At 44.1% G+C, this 17,107-nt stretch overlaps 1 protein-coding gene across 6 annotated transcripts in view; it reads left to right on the forward strand.

Annotated features, from left to right (window-relative positions):
• The first annotated feature begins 1,010 nt into the window (after nt 1-1,010).
• Nucleotides 1,011-17,107, forward strand: part of EPS8 (EGFR pathway substrate 8, signaling adaptor) — a 124,362-nt gene continuing 108,265 nt past the window's right edge. For 2 of the 6 annotated variants that reach the window (XM_068191933.1, XM_068191940.1), the window contains exon 1: nt 1,673-2,242. The gene's annotated coding sequence lies outside the window, so the exon portion shown is untranslated. Of the gene's footprint in view, nt 1,113-1,533; nt 1,637-1,666; nt 2,243-3,092; nt 3,212-17,107 lie in introns of those variants that run through there. The other 4 variants (XM_068191937.1, XM_068191935.1, XM_068191934.1 and 1 more) reach the window with 4 other exon arrangements.

The raw sequence follows: 17,107 nt of genomic DNA on the forward strand, positions 1-17,107 counted from the left end.
TTTTTTTAAGCAGCAAACAGATATTTTCTGTACTTGCAATTTCTTCCGCTTTTGTTTTTCATAGCATAAAGAATGAAGTAGCATGGACCAAAAGCCAGTCTCTTTTGTTCCTCTCGTTTGCTGTTGATTCTGGGTTTATCTTGCATTTTTATGACCTAAATCAGGAACAACTCTGTTGTTTCTCACTGAGCTGCACGTGCCTTAAAGTCAATAGAAGACTCAGGCTCGCTTTATATATTTTTCTTCTGAAAACCCTATGGATGCAGCGGTGTCTGTTTTCCATGAGCATGGAAACTCCAGTATCAGCAGGTAGCCTTCACTCTCTGGGCTTGCTGCAGCCAATACCGCACAAAATGAACCCTTTTTTCCAAGAGAGGTGGATCAAAGGTGCTCCCGGGAAGCTGCAGGCGCGTTCTCCACGCGGTGCCTGCCTTCCCTGGCGTGTGCACCTGCGGAGGGGATCGCGGCCGGCCGCGTTCCAGGCAGGAAAGGGGCTGGCGGCAAACAGGCTCTGATGGACCTGCCAGAACGCTCGTGGTGTGTAAGCCGTCCTGCAGGTTCCCAGCCCAGAGTCTCCTCAGGCTGATCTCCAACAGAAGGAAATTCTTTGGCGTGATTTGTCTTTTCCCCCAAGCATTGGTGAAATGCCTTCTTCATCCCCTGTGTTACAATCTTCTGGCTTTCTTTGTGCAGCAATATTTACTTCAGACTCATGTCAAATAATTCTATAAATGTCCATACCTACTGTACACACCTCGAAGAAAAGTCATAGAGAACAGAAATAGAATTTATTCTTCCCCAAATCTTTCTCCCATTTATCCTTCTGGTTTCCCTCCCCTCATTCTCACATCCCACTTCCTTTCCTTTTTATTGTCTCTGTTCCTTTAAAATGTTTTCTTTCCAAGTGAAACCCAACAAAATTATCAGCCCACAATGGTCTTCTGCATTTGTGTTCTGTCCTTTGTTAAGGGGAATTGGAGCAGGGGGTGGGCTTGGGCTTCTGTCCAGGAAAAAGGGGGGAGAGAGGCACTGTGTGTCTCTGCCAAGGACTGCAGCCATCCCCAACCTTTTCTTTAAGAGAATCTCTCGTATTTCTTTCTACCTCTCATGGGGTAAGCGCTTTTAAGTATCAATTACTGTTATTATTTACCTAGGGAGTGTGTGTATGGCATCTGGCATAGTTTGGAAATGTCAGTGTTCCTGTAAGCTTCATTCATAGGAATTACCGAGGTAGCCTCTCCATAATCAGATTCTTTGAGATTTGAAGGTTTGTTGGAAACAAACTAGGGAAGCAGATGGTATCTGCACATTTCAATGCTTGTTTGGGTAGACAGAAGTGGATTTATGTCACACTTTTTTGTGCTATCCTGTTTTGTGGAGGACTTTCTGGACCAGAACAACAGCAAAGGCAGAACTGGTAGAAGATGCAGCACAAGGGGCTCTGCCAGCTCCGAGCCAGGAAGGGGGAGTTGGCTGAACTGCTTTTCTTTCTTTCTCCCTCTCCATTTTTTTTTTTTTTTCCTTTTAAGCAGGGTTAAGGTGAACTCCTAAGCAATTGTGGAGAGAGGCCCCACCTCTCCCAGCCTGATCTGCAGGCTCGGGTTACTCTCTCCTGCCTGGTTCTCAGGAGCCCACAGTGAGCTTCACGCCTGCCTGCTGCTCCTGCCTTCAGCTCGAACCTGCCAGAGCCTGGCAAAATAACTCACTCTGTAGAGTCCAGACCTTCTTTCAGGAAGATTTGCTGGCAAGCATCAGGTCAAGGATGGAATAGCACCACTTGAGAAGAGATTCAGCAACGAGACTGCTGCAAGCAGTAGCTGAGCAATATCATCCTCTCCACTTTTTTTTTTTTTTTTTTTTTTTTTTTTTTCCAAAATCGGGAAAATCCATGTTCTCCCTGGAGAAGCCGTCAGGGCAGGACTCTGGCAGTGATGGCTCTGACTTCACCTGCTTCTGCAAATGAGTCACGGAGTGTTATAAAAAGCAAGGACCTGCCAAGTCTCATTTCTTGGAACTGAGTGGAAATTTCAGCAAGCAGCTGCTCCTTGGTTAGTTTATACTTTTCCTCTGCAGGTTTCTTGGAGAGGGCCTGGAATCACAGAAACTTTGTCGCAGAAAGGACCTGTTGCTCTGTTTTGATAACCGTGGCTGTGGAATTAGCTCTTTGGTCCAGATATGATTCTGAACTTCCTAAGGGATCTTGGTGAAGCCTGGAAGAAGCCTCGAGAACATAATTAAGCAGGTGTGTAATTATTTCTGGATTGGCAATTGAATCCTATCAAAAATCAGGAACAGAACCTCAAAAATTAGATTAGCTCTCCTATGCACCACCTGAATAGAGGTTCTTTTCATATGTCTGATGCTGTCATAAGATTTATGCTTTCTAGCTTTTCTCTGGAGTCACATAAGGCAAAAACTTATTTGAAAGAGAAATCAGTGAAAAGAGATTCTCGCGGAACAGCCGGGTTTTCGGAGAGGAAGCGGCTCCTTATAGCAATCCTGACGGTGCTAACAGTGTAGCAGGACTTTGGCTACCTGCAAGCGTGCCGATAGGGACCATTCCCCTGCGCTGAGCAGCAGCCACGTGTAAGTTGTTAGAGTGGGGAGGAATTGGTGCCAGGTGGAAACAATATAAATAGCTGGCAGATTTCATCCAGCATTTCAAGCGAAGACGGGAGATTTTTGTTCTCGTAGACCAGTCGTTCCAAAGGTGGATTAGCTACACCTACTTCTTCGGGGAAGGATGTTGCTTTGGAGTCGTGGTAGGTTTTGCGCGTGGCCTTGTATTTAATTATTATTTTTTTTTTTTACGATGACTTTAAACTCGCACGTTTCAGCCCGGCTGCGGGGCGCTGCTCTCAGCACCTTTGCACGGCGTGAGCCGTGCAGGGACGGCAGCAGGGAGGCGGCTCCGCGGCGCGCAGAGCCCGCAGGGCGCCGGGGGCCGCTCCGCCGGCGCGGGAGCTCCGCGCTGCCCCTCCGCGGGCCCGCCCCGGCCGGGGCCGGGGCCGGGGCTGGGGCCGGGGCCGGGGCTGGGGCGGGGCGGGCGCCCGGCAGAGGGAGCTCGGCTCCGCTCCGCTCCGCTCGCCGCGGCTGCTCCGCTGACCGGCGCCCGCCCCGCTCCCGCACTTTGTTGGCGGCGCGGAGCGGAGCCCCCGCGCCCGCCCGCGGCCACCGCCGCCCCCGGGCCGGCAGGAGGACTCGGGGCAAGGTAAGGGGCTGGCGGGGCGGGATGGGGTATCCCCCCGGGCTGTTCCGCGCCCCCAAAAGCCGCCGGGGCAGCCGCCGCGGGGCGGATTGCGGGGCGCTGCCCCCCTCCCCGTCCCCGCTCCCGTGGGCGCTGCCGCCGCCGCCCTGCGCTCGGGTAGGGGGGCTGAGGAATCCCTCCGGGTTCCGCGGGGACCGTGGCCGCTGCTGCAGCTTTTCCCCCGCCTGGCTGTGCGCCCACGAAGCCCTCCGTGTGTGTGTGTGTGTGTCCGTGCGTGTGCTCTCCTCCTGCCGCTGCGGTGCCGCCGCACCTGCCCGCGCCTCGCCCGCCGGGCTCGCAGGGGCGGCGGGCTGGGCATCCCCGCCCGAGCCCGCGGAGGGCTCCGTCCGTGCCGCTGCCCTCCTCCTGCCTCACCTTCTGCCAGGTGACTCGTCTTTCAGTCCTTACTGGGGTATTTTTTTCCCCCGGTGGTTCAGCTGGCTTTTCCATCTCTGTAGCTGGTAGCGGGCAAAGAGCAGCTTTGGGGCGGGATAATCCTGTTGAATGCCCGCGTTTGTTTGGGGCTCTCCCCTGCTGTGTTTCATGTCCCTCGCTGTTGAGCCCTTTCATTCTCTCCGGTAACTTTCCCCGGTGTCTTTGCTCCTCCGGCCCCTCTCATCGCCATGACACGCGGTGCCTGCGTGCCAATGACCTGGGCACACCTTGAAAACAGGTGAGAGGCATTTTGAGGAATAATTGAAGGTGCTCTTGCCCCCCAGCGTGACCTCAGTAGGGCTGCATTGTATCCACGAAAAGCGAGATGGTGCAGCTTTCACCAAAGCATGGTTTCAAGCTAGCTAGTAGCAGGCAATAGAAGAAAGGGTGGAACAGGTTTTTCTCAAGGATGTTGTTTGAGAACCAATCCTCCCACTCAGAAATTGTGCTTTGCCGTGCCTCGTGGATCTTGTACCCTCCAGAATGGTGTGACCTTTGGTGGAGTCTGCTTTGTTTACTTGAGGCGAAGTACTGAAGGTAAAAGTATTGCTCCTCGCATGGTGTCTGCTGAAATATTAACCCAAATGATGGATCTCGCATGCTTTCGCAGCATGGATCGTATTTTAATTACTCCTCTCCTTCATCATGAAAAATGTGTCCTCCTCCCTTCCTATTGACTGTCTTCCTTCTCGTTTGTGATTGTGCAATGTCTATATGTCAGCTACAAAAATTGCTTGCATGGGAGAACATAAAAGTGACCGTTTTTTGTTGTTAGCAACTGGAAATACTTAGTCAGCATCGTGTGGCCGGTCTCCTTTCCCTGGAATACCCATGGAAACTCTGCTCCTGCCCTCTGAGGAGAAGAAACCTCTCCTGGGCCAGGCTTGCAGTGAGTTGGCGATTCCCTCTCGGTGAGCTGCGGTGGGGACTGCAAAGAGCTTGCAGAGTTTCCAAGGTGTAAGGAAGATGCCCCGTATCTCCTCCTGAGTCACAGTTCACCGGGAGTGTAGCATTATCAGCACTCGGGTAAGGAGATACTGTGCTCAAGGCTCCACGGGAGCAGGCTGTGGCTGCTGCTTGCTTTTACTGGGCAGGCAAAGGAAATGGAAGTGCCTTTGGACTTGAGTTGTCCAGCTGGCTTGTGCTGTCACGCACTCGTGGAGGCTGTGGTGTTGAGTTTTGCCTTCTCCTAGCTCTGAATGCTTCTTTCTGAGTGATTCTGTGATTTTGAAAGCAGACAAAGCGTCCCATTAGATTTATTTGGAGGGAGGTAACACCCCATGAGCAGCAACACCCAGTAATGATTAGGTGCTAGTTATATACAGCAGTAGTGGAGAGGGCAAGATTAATCTAAAGTTACTTACTTCTGCTGTGAAATGCACAGATGGAAAAAGTTTTCCACTTGGTGACAACTAAATTCTTGAAATAGGGTTGATTTTTTTTCTGTCCATAGTCCAGCTGTAAATGGTGAATCAGTCACATTAACTACTGCATTTTTTCCCCTGTGGGTGACTGCTTATTGAAATCTAACATCTGAAGTCAAATAATCGAAGCCCCAAGGGTCAAAATAGATTAAATATATAAGAGCTCTTCAGTTACTGTGGGCAGATAAGAGAAGACTTGCAGTCCACACGACAAAGAGTGCACCAATAAAGCACTTGCTAGCTTTGGTTTCAGTGTCTACCACTTGTTGCTCTTACATTCCTGGTTACAATTCCTGCATCTCTTCTCATACACTGAATGACTGCTCAATGCACTGGATTTTTTCTGACTATGCCAGATAGAAAGAGGAAGCCCTGTGGTCTGTGGCCCTTCCAGTCTCCTCTCTCTGCTGTGGGGCTGGTGGCCAGAAAGAAAAGACGTTTAACACCTTGGAGTTGTTGCTTGCAGTGCACCGTGTGTGGCCTGATCCTTCTATCTCCATTCAAAGTATATTTTTTGGATGTGAAAATTCGGTATATAAGAGGCTCATTTCCCGTATTTAGTGCTAGTTCTCTAGTTTTTCCATTACTAAATGCTTCAAACCAGAAGAAACTAGAATTCCTGCATTTGGGGAGGGGCTGTAACTGGTGCCATTTTTATCTTAACTCCAGAGTTGGACTCTGCCAATTTATTCATATGAAACAATGCCATTCTGTTTCGTACAGCTTTTTTTTTTTTTTTTTTCTGCTTCAACTCTGATACCTCGGATTTTCAGTTTTCTACCCTGAATTCCAAGTTAGATGATGGCTGTCATCTGAACTTTGTTTTGCCGTGAACTCCAGCTGTTAGTGCAGTCCCGATCCGCCGTGGCGTTTCTCCCTGTTGTGCCCGTGGAGGAATTTAGGATAAAGTCATTGAAAGTTTCACCTAAGTCAGTGACGCTGTTTTGGGCGTGTGTAGAAAACATTTGCAAAACTGTTTACAAAACAATGCTCTGCAGTCACTGAAGGGGGTCGTTAAGACGAGGTGTCTTTTACAGCTGTTGACACTGGGAGAGTCACAGCCTTCTTGGAAGGACCAGGATGGTGCGGGAAGAAGCAGCCTCCACGTCTGTTTTGTGAGGAGGGACTCTTCTTTCTTTTTTTTCCCTCCTAGTTTTGTGTCACTGACACTGGGGGATAAAAAACGAATCACAAATGGAAATGCTGTTAGCATTAGCTTTTTAAGATCTGTTTCATTTTGAGCTGTGGCCGTGAGCTTGCCATCACTAACACACGCCTTTGATTGTAACATCAGTTTTAGTAACATTTTTAAATATTAGCCAACTCAGGGCCTTGAATTGCTACTGGTTGAACGCTTCCACTCCTGTCTTGTCTTCCCTCTCCATGCCGCTGTCTCAGTAATTAAAGACAGGCATGCTGTGAATCTCCACAGGGTTAAGATCTGACATGGAAATAGCAAATTACCAATGACTTTCTTTGCATTTATTACCTTTGTCTTTTGATGAATAGACTTCAGCAACCTTGTGCACTCTGAACAGACAAAGTTAGCAATGTCTCTAGGCTCAGAGGTGCAGAGTTAGTGTGTTCCATGAAGTTGTCCATTTCTGTGCGATTTTCTGATGCATGAAAGACATCTCTGTTACTGTGGTGGTGTGACGGGATTCTACTTGCCTTTATTCTCAAAGCCTCACTCATGTGGTCACTTTGACCAACCATGGAAATTGTTGGGTTTTCTTTAAAGCTACAGAAGAAAAAAGAATAGAAAAACCACCAATATAAACACAAACACGATTAAACCATTCTCCTGGAATACGGTGAAAACTTAGAGTGTTTCAGCAGAGTAATTAGTAAACATCCATAATTTAAATAATGGTATCTGTTGAGTGAAGGTAGGTGTTATGGATGCCCAGTAACTTAAAAAAGGTTTCATACAGATAACATGGTTGGTTGGGTTTTTTTGGTCTTTTTGTTGTTTTGTTTCATTATTGATCTTATTCTGGTGGGTTTTTTTTTCTTCCTTTTCAAGAATGCATTGGTTTTACATGAGAGAGAGGATTTGTCTTTTAATAATCCAAAATGTTACAGTTCATGGATTTTCTGGATTTTATAGATTACCCCTGAAGATAAGGGAACACTTGATTCCTTTCAAGCTTCCCATGAGTGCAGGGGAGCTGCATTCAGCTGAGTTAATTGTGAAACTGCCAGAGCTGGTTCTTAGGGCTGGAGTTTGCTGTAGCTGCTGGATGCTTCAGACCAAATGTACTACAAGAGTTTCTCTTATTGTCTGTAGCTCAGCAATGTTTGTAACTGGAAAATAAAGAAGTGACTCCTGGCGGATTACTTTGATTTCTGCTCCTACATGTAAAAGCATTTTTACAGACTTGACCAAATAGAAAATCAGGCATTAGTATTGCTGCTTCTCCCATCAGTTCTCCCTTCTCCTCCCCCTCGAGAAATTGTCTCAAGTGCAAAGAGGAGCTGAAAGTAGGTATTAGCAGCACCTGCTTGCTGTCCATTAGATAAGTCCACACCCATTAGGAAGTGGTTTTTAAAACCTCCTCCCCAAAATAGCTGCATCAGACTTGTTCTAAAACACATGAGAAATACCTGAGCTCACAGAAGTTCATTTGTTCCTCAATACTTGCAGATACCTGGTGAGATACAAGATTATCCCAATTTTGTCAATGCTTTGCCTTTAGGTAGACTTCGATGTTGCCGTGTTTTGTTCTGTTAAAGGTCCCAGTGAATTGTCTTTCACCTGAAATGTGATCTTGGGTTAATGAGCACATTCTTTCATTCTGGGGTGGTTGAGAGGGCTTAATTCATCCCTCTGAATGCTCCTTTCATGAAAACTGAGGACTTTGCTCTTCCTTCTAATGTACTCTTCCTTCTTCCGAGGCCACTGATATTTTTATTTGTTTATTTGTGTCTGAGGTGTAGTCTTTATTTCCTGAGACAAAGATCTCTTTGTTTCCAATGTAAAACATAATTTTGAAGTAATTAGCCTGAAGAAAGCTTTTTTTTTCCGACTTGGTGTTTCTGGGTTTTAGGTGTCTGGTTAATGCAGGGATTTGCTTCGGAGCTCAATGTCTGTGAGAATCCCAGTGTGCATCATAAAAATATTTTTGTATGAGCTGTTCTATTACTCAGAGCATGTGAATGTGAGACCTTTGTAAAAAGAGTGAGACATTCATTTTGTACATTGTCTTATGCGCTCAGATACATGGAGAACTCAATGATCTGGCAAGGATAATGCAAGGAAATTGAGTTACATCATGAGGAGTCTGTGATATCAATTGGCAATAAAATTTAGCTTGATGATCTTCTGTGCCATTTAAAAAATGGCGTGGAAAAGTCAACCATTTATACTTGTGACTCTAAAGTAATTTTCAGCTTTGCACAACATGTCTTGAGAAGGCAATGAGTGCATTGTAGTGCCTTCAGCTGGAGATAAAAATATACATCTGTGTTTCACATTCAGAACAGGCTGCATATGAAATGCATGTGTTTTCTTCTTCCCTTCAATCTCATCTCAGACTTGCTTTTCCCAAAGTGGAATTATTTATTCTCTGCTCCACTTCCAGCATTATTTATTGCTTTGCAATTCTTCCTGTGCTCTCACAACCCTTAGTGAATGTTTCAACTTTGTTTCCTTCTCTTCCTGTGTTCAGGGATAAAGTTTGTCCAGGGCAGAGGGCTGGGGGCTAGAGGATGGGATCTGTTTCTGTTTTAGCAGCAAACTTCGTTAAGGCTAATAAATCTGGGCTAACAGGTAATTAGCCTCTCGGTGCTATTTCTGGTGGGGAGGGCAGGACAATGCAAGGAATCTGGACTTTGTACCTCGGTGTCTCTTGGGTAAGTCACCCCTGGGTGGCAAATGTCCTGCCTCTGCCAAGAAACAGGCGCGGCTTCTCCGCTGCAGTCAGTGTCCCTGCCCTGCTGCTAAAGGGCTGCTGCCCTGAGAGCCTTGCCCTGAGCTTGGGCTCGCCTCTCCCTGCTCAGCCTGGCCCCTGGGTGAACTCTTCAGGGTTTCCTTCCCTCTCCACTTGCCTCAGCCATGTTTCTGCACCACCATCCATATTCTGGTCCATCCTACTGTTGAGTCTTGGTGTAACTTTAGTCTCCTGTTGTTTATTTTTTCTTCTTCTGTTTCTTTTTTTCACCCCTATTTTCCCTACCGTTTTTGTTTTACATCACTCTTTTAACTGCACATGGTGCTCCGTGCTCAGCTTCGTGAACACTTCTTGCAGTAAAGCTTTTGCATACTCAAACCCCAATTCTTTCTCCCCTTTTGTGTCCTTTATTTATTCCAATGTCTTCTCTAAAGCATTTCAGATCCACTGTTCTCAGTGGGAAATGTGGTATGTGAAATTATAAGGATAGTCATGTCTTCCCTACAAAGCTGTGCACTTTGTCAGGGCAGTGATTTTAAGCTCTCTTCATGCATTTCTAGAGCTCCAGACCTTACAGGGAGGTGTTAAGAGTGTGTGTGGGCATTTGTTTTCCCTATGTGAGTGAGGTGTCTAACACACATCAAAAAAGCCTCTTCAATAAAGAGTCTTACTGAATATGACTATAAGATATTCTCAGAAGTGCCTACCATACGTGGTGAAACGAGTTCTTTTCTACTTAGAATTTACAGATTTTCTCACTTTTTTGACATGCAAGTGGCTTAGGGCAGCTGTCAGCAAGGAGCTGTGTCTTCCCAGGGACAACACTGAGTTTTTTTGGAGGAGGTGGATGCTTAGAGCATGAGCGTTTATGTTCCATTGGGTTCTTTGAGTATTTTAAGCTGTCCTTTTATAACTCTGAAAGTTATTGTCCAGACATCTCCATTCCCTTTTTAAAAAAATAATCTAAAAAAAATCTCAATTTTGAAACAGCTGTTTTGTCTCTGTCTCAATTTTCCTATTTATAACCAAAAAACATATCTGACTCTCAGGAGTTTTGTGAGGCTTAATTAACAAATATTTATACTGGCTTTTGAAGATATAAAGCAGCATATAAATGCTAAGTAGTGTTATTATTACCACCAGCTGCTTTGTCATAATTGAAGTAATAAAAGTTTCAGTGCCAGTGGTTGCATTGCTGTTGCCTAAATACAGTTTTTGGGAACTCAGGAGACATTGGGGATGGGGAGAAAGTGGTGGTGTAGACCATGCTGAAATGCAGTCTGTGGGACAGCTCTGAAACCTTTGTGAAGGACTTGGAAAAAATGAAATCCTTTTAATAAAGAAGTAAAGGTCCACAACTGGAAAGGAACAAACCCTGTCCTGCAGTATGTTTAGAGGTCCCAGAGCTAACTGGGGGTTGTCTGTGCTGTGCAGTGTCTCCCTGGCTAGGAATGAGCTGGAAGCATTTGCATTTGTGACTCTGGCATATAAAAGAAGGGATCTTTTAGAGATGATTGATAATGGGTAGTATAGGAAAAGCAACATGTTATAAATCACAATTAGCCTTTACAATTTATTTTTTAAGGCCTACTTTTGTAAAACATTCATGACTTAAAGCTGAGTTATTTTTATTAATGTTCTTGTGCTTATCTCACATAACCAGCTTGTTAAAAGCGGATATGAACACTTTTCAAGCCTCTGGCTTATAAATTGTGAGAAAGAGAAAAGAAGATTGATTCCAACAGGCTTGAAGGTAGATTCATTTCTCTTCTAGTTAGCAAAATGAGAGAGGGGGAAGAATTAAACTGTGGACTTAGTGAGCCAATCAGTTTCAGCCTGGTTGAAAATCATTAGATTTAGCTCTAATGTACAATTAAATTGTAAAAGACTAACTTAAAAGAAAATGAATTCAGGGGAATTCTGTTTTGGTAAATTGATGATAATATCTCTAAGTTATTTCTGCCTGAAGTAATAAGTGTGGAAAAAATAAGGTAATAACAAAGGAGCAGTGAGGAGGAACAATTATTTTGCTAACATCTCCTGAGGTTCAGAGGGGGTTACTTGGTTGCATTAAAAGAAGAATATTGTACTGCTTCAATGTTGGAGAGGGTTGATAAAAACTGTGGTTTGAAGAAAACTTCTCTGTTCTTTTTACTGTAAACATTTGAGATAAGATGAAAAAGTTTGGAAGAATGCAACAACTTCTGTGAGTTCTTTCAGCATTCTTAATTGTTTGCTATGAGGTCTTGGTTTGAACGTTGGCAGGTATTTCTGGTGGGGTTGAGGGGGTTCTAATTTATGAAGTTGGGCTGTCAAACGACCTATAGCAAGTAATGTCTCTAATGATATTTTAATATTTAGTAAAATGCTGGTTTCAGTTGTAAGGGATGTTTCCTAACAGCTTCTGGACCAGTTCTAGCTATGAAGACCTGAGTTAGTTAAGGTGCTAGAGGGATCCCACAAATGTGAATCATGGCTGTCATGATTTCATAGTGGCTGTACTGCAAGGACTTTGAGAACAGAGAGGATGCAAAGCAGGGAGCTTACTCAGTCCTTTTTGATTATAGGTAGGCAAATTTTCTGACAACTTTGAACATTATTAAACACTATGAAGAAAAGTCCACAGCCCCCCTTTTTTTTTTTTTCAGTTTTAGGCAAATCTTACTTTTAGAACTACCATAAAATGTACAACCACAAAGTTGTTCTGCATAGAAATAGAAGCACTTTAAACACACAGAGGCAGGCAGTATAGCCCTGAGGTACATAGAGACAACCCAAATGCTGAATGGTAGGTTCAGAAAAGGTTAGTGCTCAAAATATTTTCAGTAGCTAAGTGGAAGACAATTCATTGCATTGTACTGGAGCTGCTCTCTCTTTGTGAGAGACTGGTGACACCTCATTGTGAATAAAAGTCTGGGGATTTTTGACAGCTGTGGGAAAGAGCAACTATTTTATACAGTGGTAGAACAATTAGATAGGAATTTGTTTTTCTGTTACCCCAGACTGTAACACAGAGTAGTATGATAACTGCCTTTTGAAGTACAAAAAAAATCTGCCTTGGGGGCTATCATTTTAAAGCAACATCTGAAATGCTCATTTAATAAGGTCTGTTCTTTGCACATTTTAAGTGCAAGGAAATGTGTGTGTTGAGACCTTGCTAATCCTTCATTTGCACAAAGTCTTTGGCTTGTTCCCTAACTGTCAAGGAATTAATGGTGTGCTTCAACGAGATCCTGCATTACTAGGCTATAATTATTTTCATAAGAGATTCTGCACTGCATTTGGTGGTGCTTTATGAATTACCATAATAAATAGAATGAAATTGCTGTTGTCAAAACCTGGGAGCAAAGTAATCTGATTCCCATTGTTCATGTACTCAGTGGCTCGTGGGATTAAGGGATACCCAGTGGACTTCCAGGCAGTTCATGCAAGTCGGTGAGAGGTTTGCTGAGTTGGGTTGTTGTGCTTGTGGCAAGTTAAGCAGGGGTGTAGGTGACAAGGAACAATTCCACTGAGCCAGAAACAGGCTCCAATTGCATGGGACACAGTGGTTTTTGTGTCTCTTGGCTGAGGATGGAGGTCCTTGCTGCTGCGGAATTGCCCAAACCTGGGTATGGCTCTGCACTACAGACACACCCTGCATCTGCAGGATTTTATGGAAATCTGCACCTAGCTAAAGCAAGCTGTGCAGAAGGTAGCGTGTATCACTTGCTTTTCAGGTGGAGAGAGTCCATAGTATTCAATTTTGGAATATCTACCTAGGATTTTCCCTTTGCTTTATTACAAATCTTTGTACGGTCGCAGTCCCTCCAGGTCTTAGCCAGTGACTGGAGGCTTGTTGTACCAGGCACTCAATTTCAGGAGAATGTTATTAATTAAACATTGTGTCTATTTTCAAGTCAGATAATCTATAAAACCTGTTTTAAACCACAAGAGATTATTACATCATCTAGTTTGACCTCCAGAGTGTACGAAGGAGGAGAGTTTCTGCCCTTCTATTTCTGCTAGAAAAATATTAATCAAGTTTCCTTGGCTTTCCTCTCAGAGGAGGATAGACACAGTAATTTAAACTACCTGCCCCTGGCAAACACTGGTGTTTTTCACTAAGTACATTAGTGAGTTTTTAGTGGTTCTTTGTGTGTGAACCATGTGAATGCCAGAACGTGGTGCAACTCTCTGGATGCAGTTGTTTGTGTATATATATAAAAATTTTATACATATGCATAAATAAATATATATATTTTATATACATATACACTTTGTATATAGATATAATATGCATACTTTGTGTATATATATACACTTTATATATATATATATATCTCATCTGATTCTATCTCTACTTTGGCACATAGCAGATGCAATCCAGGTTTCTTCCTCTAGATACACACACACCTTTTCCTCAAAAGCTTCATAGGCGAAAAGCAGGTGATCCTGGAGTCTCTACCTCTGTCCTTCATGCTTCACAGGATAAATTGTGTAAACTCACATCACTCTGTGAACCACTGTGTGCTTGTCTGTGTAATCACTTTTTGCTCATGTGGCAGACTGAGGCTCTTGTTTGCACAGCAGTTCTTAGGAGTTTAAGGCCATGTTAGCCTGTGTGGGGAGTCCATGGGAGCACTGGGGAAGTTTTGGATAGGTTCACTTTGATTTTTTGAGAGATTTGTGGCCTTCCTGCCTCCTAGAGCATGGAAGTGTGTTGTACAGACTCTGGGATGTCCAGATGTGTGCTGTGCTAGTATTTCCAGTAGTGCCAGTGATGCCTCAGGATTTAGCTTTTACATTTTCAGGTTCTGTGCTGCTTTAGTGTGCAGTTCTGGGCTTCACATGAGGATGGTGAGCTCCCTGCACAGAGCAGGGAGACAAAACAATTCCCACTCCAACTGGGGACCAAGGACAAATGATCCAAATCTCAGCCCAGGAGCACAAACAACGTGGGCTGGAGAGAGAAAAACAAGCAGGATGGGAGTGCATGGGCTAAAGCTGGAATGGGACAATGAACTCCAGTGTGCCAATGGAGCAGAGCTGATCACAGTGAGAGCCCCCGGGAGCGCTCGTGCATTTTGGGACCATTTGGGTTCATCTTGGGTGCAGCCCTGGCTGGGCTCTGGTGCTGCCCAAGGTGGATCCATGGAGGAGATCCTTTTCACAAATCCCTGCTTTGTTCTGTAACTCTGTCCAGCCTCTGCTCTAGGGCAGCCTGCACAAGGCATCAGCAGCAGTAACATTTTTTTAATATTGTCACGTCTTCCTCATGGCTTCTATCAAACAAGATTTACAGATGTCACTACAGGCAATTTAGTAAATGGAGTCCAAAAATTGGGTTTCTGTGGGAATGTGTCATAAGCCACGTGAGTCCTTCTTGGTTTCAAAACCTTCCTTGCAGAGCTTTAGTGCAGAGACTTTGGGATGTAAAGGAAAAAATGTGGCCAGTTTACAGATGACCTTGCTCTTTATGCTCTCCCTGCATGGGACTCTTGCTTCCAGTAATGAGGAAATGTTCTGAGGCAGTGTTCTCGCCAGGGTGACATAAAATAACAGAGACTAGCAGTTATTCCCCTGTTCCTGCCCTGCAATAGACATACGCCTTCAGGGACCAGCTGACCTTAGAAATGATGCATATCTGGAGCTTGGGGTCACTTCTGTGGAACAGTTGTTTGGGTTTTTTGGTTTGTTTTTTTTTTTTTTTTTGGTTTTTTTTTTTTTTTTTTTTTTTTTTGTAATAGGCATTGGGATGGTGATACACTGATTAGAAACCATATGTCTTTAATAGTCTTGATCCAAGTGTGCACTCTCCACTCTGGACCATATTCCCCCTAGACCTCCTAGAAATGCACTCAGTTGTTGCTCTGACAGAAAGAAAAAAGCAGGAAAAAAGCCCAAAAATTGGCTAAAATTTACCTTTTATGGGTTTGAAGGTGTTTTTCAGCCCAGGGATAAAGATTGGTAGTGATGTTCATGAGTTGTTCAGCTGTGAGTGAAAGGGTTTCTGCAGCATCAGAACCTTGATCTCTAAGTGCTTGTATGTCCCACTGATATTAATAGAACAAGTTGTCTGCCTGTTTAATGATTTTGAGGTTGAGGCTCAAAAATCTCAAAAAAACAACCCACAACAAAAAACCAAAGCAAACCCCAAGATAATTTGTGTGCTTGTTTCGTTAAAGGAAACTTAGATCATTTGGAAACAATTTAAAAGAATTTGTCACCATTCTTGTTATTTTTTTTCTGTCCTCATCTTACTGTGAGACTTTTTTTTATTTGAAGTGTGTACTATTTTAAACAGGCATTATGTTTTCATGAAAACTCTGCTGTGCAATGTCTAAATCCAGACATAAAAGCAAATAAACTAAGAAAAATCCTCTGTTTATCTGACATGAGAGGACTTTTTTAAGAAAAGGAGAGAGAGAGAGCATCTAAACCAACTTAATGGTCTCTTTTTGTTCTCTCTTTATGTTCCTAAATTTTCTTCTGCAGTCCTCAGGACTTGCATTATCTCATTGGTATGTCACTGGGGTAGTACTACAAAGAAATCTCAAAATGCTACTGTGTTCAGCCTGTACAGTGAAGAGAGGCAGAAAGTGCTGCATTTCACTGTTTGATCTAGGCTGAATCTGGCTTTTCTCTGTTCTCAGGTTTCAGATGGGAGGGGGAAATTCAGAATGGATGTGAGTGTGTAATGATGGATAACATCTTGTGGATGCTTCCTGCACCTCACTGAAGTAAACCTGAGGGCTTACATCTTGCTTTTGGGGCTGTTAATTTTGCACATAGCTGAGATCTCTTGTGTTCAAGGTTGGCTCTTTGGGACTTCTAATTAATTACACTTGACAGCTCATCCTCAGTTTTACTACTTGGTGCTGCCTCAAACAAAGCTGAGCAAGCTTACTGTAAACTTTCCTGAGCTGTTCTCTATTGAAATCTGTCACAATTTCCTGTCACTTGCAAGGCTGTGGAACAAGCTGTCACACAACTGAGTGCTGGAATTGTGGAGGTGGATGTATCAGCAGTGCCAAGTGAAGTGGAGATGAGGAAATTTGGGCTGTGGACTGGGAAATGAGCAGGATGGTGTTGTGGGGGACTCACTTCATCTCCATTAAAATCTTCAGGATCTGACTGTTGAGAGCTAGGATAGCTTCCAGGGTTCCTGGCCAGGAGGCTCTTTGGTGTGTTTTCACTCAATTCTTCAGCTAGACTTACCCCTAAAGGCTAACAGCCAAATGGGAAATGAAATGAACATCTCTAATTTTCTTCCTTATGAGCCCTGTGTTTTTCATGGCACCCACTGCAGGGATGGAGGGCTTGTTTCCATATATTTTTCCATATACCTCACTGCCAGGTACTGGACAGTGAAAGCCAAAACTACTACCCCAAAACCCCTGATAATTCAGTCCCCAGTGATGCTATCTGGTGAGCCTATGGCAGTGGTACAAAACACAGTCTGGAGTGGGGAATATCGATGCTGCCACATCCCTCTTTTGCAAAGCCCTGGGATTCTTCTTTTATCTTGGTTCAGTCTGCTAAGTCTTGTGAAAACAATTAACTGGCTCACCTCCAGTACTGTGATTTTTATCTTGAATTAATAACAAGTTGTCTTTTCTCACAAAGATAAGTACTTTTCTTTGAAACAAAAAATTGCTTTAACTTCTTGAGGACTCTATCATGTTAGCTAACACATTAAATATGGTGGGTTTTTTTTGTTTTTTGTTCTAATAATCCTTGTGCTATCAGGAGCTTTGATTTGCCCTGGATTTTAATGAGTCATTTAAAAGCAGAGGTCTGTCTTGGCCATTTGACTGTGACCCTCCCTCTCAAATCAGTTACCATTTTGAGAATGACATCTGAGTCTGCCTATGTTTCTGCATGACTGGAAGCTGTCACTACTCATTGAAACTTATTAGTGCTGGAAATGGATATGCTGCTTCATCTGCTGGGGGTGAAACATGAGGCACCAGCATTCAAATTTAAATGTTGTTCCCATGAGGAAAGGAGGAGAGCTTGGATAGTGAGGGGTGAGAGCTGCCTTGCAGCTCAAAGGGGCTCTGGGAGCTTTGCCCACAGGTTGCTAAAAGCAGATTGTGGCATTTTTGGATGATTCAAGAAATTAC

This window comes from Anomalospiza imberbis, chromosome 5 (assembly GCF_031753505.1).
Source record: "Anomalospiza imberbis isolate Cuckoo-Finch-1a 21T00152 chromosome 5, ASM3175350v1, whole genome shotgun sequence".
In the NCBI taxonomy this organism is placed as follows: domain Eukaryota; kingdom Metazoa; phylum Chordata; class Aves; order Passeriformes; family Viduidae; genus Anomalospiza; species Anomalospiza imberbis.